Source organism: Mercenaria mercenaria, chromosome 3 (genome assembly GCF_021730395.1).
Source record: "Mercenaria mercenaria strain notata chromosome 3, MADL_Memer_1, whole genome shotgun sequence".
NCBI classification, from domain to species: Eukaryota; Metazoa; Mollusca; class Bivalvia; order Venerida; family Veneridae; genus Mercenaria; species Mercenaria mercenaria.
The window spans coordinates 10,078,640-10,085,103 of NC_069363.1; positions in this window are offsets into that span (position 1 = coordinate 10,078,640).

A 6,464-nucleotide genomic window follows, 5' to 3' on the forward strand; every position below is an offset into this window, starting at 1 on the left:
CATCTAAGGAACGCTGTCCCTGACTATACTCGGACGTCGTCAAAACAGCGGTCGGCTATCACTAAGCAGCGATGACGGAACTTTCGCGCTTTTCCTTTTGCTGTTCATACGAAATGAACGTCATAATTTCCAATGGAAAAGAACAGGGCGAATGTAAAATATATGTGCCTCAGTTTCCGAGTAATTAAGCTCAATTTATACCAGCGGACATACGCCATTATTTTTCTGTTTTTTCCTATTATAATGTAATGTCAATGCTTTGTTTCAAAATTATTGTGTGTGCATGTGAACAAGAATTCATTTCAAAAACGCAATACCATGAAAAAGAAATGGTAGGCTTCTATGCTTCAAAAATGTTTGTTTTTAAGCCGGAAGCATTTGACTTTATTATTAAACTTTTGATACGACCCATCCTTCTAAAATATTCGGCTATTTCATTTCACGTTTACGCTGTTTGAATTTCAGTAGTTTTGAAATAATCTAAGCATTGACTCATGTACATGCTGTACTTAAATAATCATGAGTTGAATTTCTGCAACTATTAGATATTTCTAAATGGGTTAACTAAATACCTTAAAGTCGTTTTTGTTTGTTCACAGACTGGCAAAATAGGTAGGTTTTCATTGTAGTAATACAGTCCACGTACATAAATTAAATGTTTTTTTTTTTTTTTTTTTTTTTTTTTTTTTTAATTACGATTTAGCCAAGCGGGTAGCCATGTCAACAGGTAATACGTCGTATCCAATTATAGATCACGGGCAGAATTACATCAACAACAGTATGAACAGTATGAACCAGGGAACTCAAAGCTTTATCCAGCCAGTGCTATAGTTCAAACAATGCATCCCCAGGTACAGTTTTCAAAACACAAACGTTTTCGAATATACCAAATAGTATATCTGGTATTACGCACAACGGAATCCCGATAACGCCGGTGGCAACATCGAATTATGGGATTAGCCAGTTTAATACGAGCACACCAATTCAAAACCGTTCACCTACAAGTATCGATCCCTTCGCCTTAATCTTAAACAGACTAGACACCATGGACCGAAAACTGGGTCAACTTGAGGTTATCCAATCTAATGTTAACGGCGTCGGTGAATGATCTAGGGCAAAAAGTCACGACCATGGACAAAAGGATCGGCGAACTAGAAAATAGCCGCCAGTTTGATAGCAACGCAATGGAAGACATCAAATGTAAACAAAAAGAGATCGACTCTTTAAAGACGCGAATTATGCAGATGGAGAGCCAGCGTGGACAATGCGAAGACTTTGTGAATGAAATCAAGTGCAATGACCTTAAGAACAATTTGCTGTTCTTTAAGGTCCAAGATGAAGAGCCTGAAACATCTGAGCAATGCCGAGATAAGATCGAGAAAATCATGAAGAATGATATGAAAATTGAAAACTCTGAAAACATTGTGATTAAGAAAGTCGAAAGGCTTGGGAAACACAAAAATGTCAAAACCCGTCCTGTTATGATGAGCTACCAGTCATATGAAGACAGGGAAACCGTGAGAAAGGCTTGTAAGAATTTCGAAAAAGGGAACAGAATAGGGGTAAGCCAGCACTTTCCTAAAGAAATAGCGGACAAGAGAAAAACGCTAGGACTAGCTTTAAGGCAGGCGAAACGAGATAAGGAAAAGGTCGAATTGAGATATGACAGGTTGTATATTGACGGCGAATTGTATGTGCCGAAACAAGATAGCTAGGATTGCACCGAGGGCGATATCCGCATTCTTTCATGGAATATTGAAGATCTAACTAGAGAGAAGCGTTCATATGAAGAATTCACACAGTTTATCACACAATATGATATTATTTGTTTTTCTGAAACATGGACATCAAAAACATCTCGAATCGATTTACAAGGATTTAAAAATCCATTCCACTCTTATAGACGATTCCAGAACAGACGAGCTAGGAGAACCAGCGGTGGCTTAATAGTTATGTTAAAGACAGTGTAAGAAAGGGTGTGAAAATGGTGAAAAATGATACGGATTGCCTGATTTGGTTAAAACTAGATAAATATTTTTTTCGAACGGATGTTGATTGGTACATAGCTATTACATATATCGCATCAGAAAATTCACCTGCTCACGACTTGAATATATTTAATAAACTAGAACAAGAAATTTCGTACTTCACAGAGTACGGACGGACAGTGTTAACAGGTGACTTGAATGGCAGAGTTGGTCGGAAATGTGATTTCACTGAAAACGAGGAACTAACTGATTTAGACATAGCTGACTACTTGAATGATGTACCACCATGACGGTATTCAATGAATTTAGGAAATAATCGTGTTGGTGACCTGTTAGTAGATTTATGCAAAGCCGTTAATATGTGTATTTTTAATGGTCGATATGGAATGCCAGACGACATGGGTAATTTCACGTGTATGACACACAACGGTAAAAGTTTAATTGACCTTTTCCTAACAAAATACTCAAATTTTGCTTATCTCCGCAATTTCAAAGTGCAAGAATATACAGAATTTTCAAATCATACGCCCGTTTCATTTGTGCTACAAATGGCTACGAATAATGTAAGGGAGACAACTCGCACTACGGTCCAATACAGATGGAATGAAACTTTTAGAAACGATTTCAGAACGGACATTTCTCTTACAATTCCGGAACTAAATACTGTCCTTGAAAATGATGATGTATCTGTTGATGAAAAGGCGGATTTTTTAGTAGCATTACTACAGAGAACGCAGAAAAATACTTTAAGAAATGTGTCAAATGCAGTATGCCTTCGTTTGTCGATAAAGATACGGAAAGGAAGAAATGGTTTAATACGGACTGTATAGAAAAGCAACGCAAATATAAAGCATCATTAGCAAAATATTCAATAATTGAAACAGTAGTAATCTTAATGAACTACGCACATCAAAGCGAGACTACAAAGTATGGTTAAATGCTCAAAATACATATATAATCGCGAGCGCTGTCGGAAAATGAATGATATGAGAAGGATAAGGCCCAGGGAGTTTTGGCGAATGTTTAAAACAAGACCGACATGCCCCAACGACGCCGTCTCAACGGAGGATCTGTTTGAACATTTCAAATCTCTATCGAAGCAAAACATAGAAGACAATGATGATTTTAGTGATTTCTTGAAAAAATTTGATCGTATCAGCACAGTGAATAATTCGTGTACATTTGAAGAATTAGATTTCCTAATTACATACGAAGACGTTAATAAAGCTTCTAAAAACTCAAAGCGTAGCAAGTCACCAGGCTTAGTTATATCATTAACGAATACTTCATAGAAGCGTCAGATATACGAATTGGACCAGTAGCAGGGAATATTTAACAGCATTCTTGATTCTTGAGAATTCCCAAGGTCATGGTCACATGGAGTCATTGTTCCTGTCTTGAAAAACAGCCATCGGATAACCCTAGCGATTACAGAGGGGTAACGCTTACAGGCTGCTTTGCAGAACTATTTACATCAGTTATAAACGAACGTCTTAAGACATGGTCTACACAAAACGATAAAATAACTGATGAAAAATTTGGATTTTGATCGGGACATGGTACCACTGACGCCTTCTTTGTTTTGCAGACTTTGATAGACTACTACTTGTATAGCAGAAAGCGACTGTACTGCGCCTTTGTCGATTACCAAAAGGTATTTGACTCGATATCAAGAAGTGCAAAGTTATCAAACTCGGAATTGATGGAAAAATACTAAAACTATTGAGATCTATGTACAGTGAAGTCAGGTCATGTGTTAAACACATTGACACGTTGCCAGGGTTCTTTAACTGTGATTTGGGTGTATTTCAAGGGGAGATAACATCGTCTTTACTTTTTCTCTTTTTGTGAACGACATTGAAATGGCAATGCAGGAGAACACATCTTCCGGGTTAACTATTGAACAATTGAATATATACCTTTTACTATATGCTGACGATTGTATTTTACTGAGTGATACGCCGGAGGGTTTACAGTCACATCTTAACTTATTGTTTGAATACTGTCAACGTTGGAAATTAACCGTTAATATTGCAAAAACCAAAATTATCGTATTTAAAAAGGGCAATTTTCAACTAAGGGAAGTAGAAAAGTGGACGTATCATGGTACTGACATAGAAATTGTGGACTCATTCAATTACTTAGGATTCGTTTTAAGCAATAACGGGTCATTAATACACGGCATTAACGCGTTGTCTAGCAAAGCCATAAAATCAATGAACTCACTATTAACACTCATGAAAGACATCAATATGCCGACAAATATTAAATTTAACTTGTTCGATGCATATGTCACATCCATCCTCTGCTACAGTTCTGAGGTATGGGGCTTCTCGTCGGCCGAAGTGGTAGAACGTGTTCACCGCAAATTCATTAAACGAATCCTGAACGTTAAGACAACTACAAGCACTCATGGCATATATGGAGAATCCGGAAGACACCCACTGATTATTAACAGAAAATGCAAGATTATGAAAATACTAGTTCAAACCTGTTAACAGTGATCAAACTAACTGTATTATCTCACACATGTATCGAATGTTAATAAAAGGTGTCGAAAACGGAACTAAAAACTGGCTTTATAACGTTCAAACGTTGTTAAAAGAAAGTAGTTTCGGAGAAGTATGGATGTAACCCAACTCAATTAACGTTAAACACTTCAAGGTTATGTTTAAAACAGGATTAAATGAATGGTGACAGAGCTTAAACAATACCCCTACATAGATGCTGTTCAAAGAATTCATTAACTGAGTACCGATTATTAATTGAAAACTGTAAACATAGGCATATTTTAACAAAGTTGCGTTTTTCATCTCACTGTTTAGATATAGAACAAGGCAGATATAGGAATATAAATAGAAATGAACGTCTATGCACATTAACTAACAAACAATCAATTGAAGATGAATTCCATTTTACCTTGAGTGTCCAGTCCATAGTGATCTTCGTGTACAATTGATACCGTTTAGATATAGGAACAGGCCTAACATGTTTAAATTCATTGAATTATTAACATTCAAGAATAGAGTGCTACTTAACAGACTAGCTTCCTTTTTGCTGAAAGCGTTTGATAAACGTAAGACATTGTTAAATGCTGCAGTACCCTGATAAATTTATATCAAGCCGATCATGATGTAATATGTTAATCTCATCTATTATTCTCTCTCTCTATAACATAGTAGACGGTATATATCCCCGCGCTTTGTGATAATTATAATATCATGTACTCTTATAAGGAATAAGGTCAGTAATTCGGTCGAAAATGTGCTTCCGTGGTGTAGTCGAAAAAAGTCCATAATAAATATATCCTAATTTTCCCATTTTTTGCGCAAATTCGTGTAGAACGAGTGCTTCAATCACCATTTTTCACTACTAGAATACATTCTGCATGAAATGAGATGGTTTTCATGTTCATACACCCCACATGGCAAGTTTTGCAGATCGAAACCGGAAGTAGGTGTTTATTGCGCGGACGAGAGCAAATATGCGCCATTTTTAGGGTAGCAGACCACAACTGACTGGCATTTCACTAGGAACCCCCTATTTTCTTTTCATTTTTTCGTTAATTTGTGATAGAACTTTCATGAAAAATAGGTGTAGGAAAACGTGATGTTCTCTAAAGATACGTAAAGACGACCTGAAGTTATCGTTTTTTATATGAAACAAAGAAGGATTTGAATTACTGACTTTTAACCTATAATATCATGTACTCTTTGTACTTTGTGTCTTAATTGTACAATCGATATACTATATGCATAAGATTTATTCAATAAACTAATAAATGAGTATGTTGTGTAATGTTATGGTAATTATGATTTTTCTTCATTAAAACTTTTCAATATAGAAAATATTTTGTATAACATTATCATTGTATAACATCTGTCATTGACAACCTTTTTGAGTTCAACGATGCATGAGGACCATGACAATCAAACAATAATGTAAACATGCTGTCGTTTAAATTATCGTGCGGAGTAGTATTAATGTTTATTCTTGATGTTCTCACTTTCACACATGTCAGCAATTACTTTGATTTCATTTATTGATGCAATCTTATAACTCACACTCTTTTCCGGCTTTAACTTGCAGCGAACTGTCTGACTTTCTCCTACTTTAAACTAAATCCGCTCTCAAATAGTTTGACTGAGAGCAATAGGATATGTCAATTCTTCCTTCTAGAAACGTGTCTATCAATATAATGAGATGTCAATACTATACAGGCTATTTGTTAAAGCATTTCACATATTTAATCTATTTCATTTCAATTTTGCCAAGATTGAGAGCAGGCAATGCAATAAATTTAAATATTACAAATTATAACTGACAGTTTCCTACTTCAAAAGCCACATAACCCATAATTCTGAAAAGCATTATGCTTTAAACTGCAAAAGTAACAACCTGATTGAGATAAAAACAGATACATCAAAGCGCTTATGCTCAGAAACAGAAGAATGTCAACGACAAGGTTACCAGAGA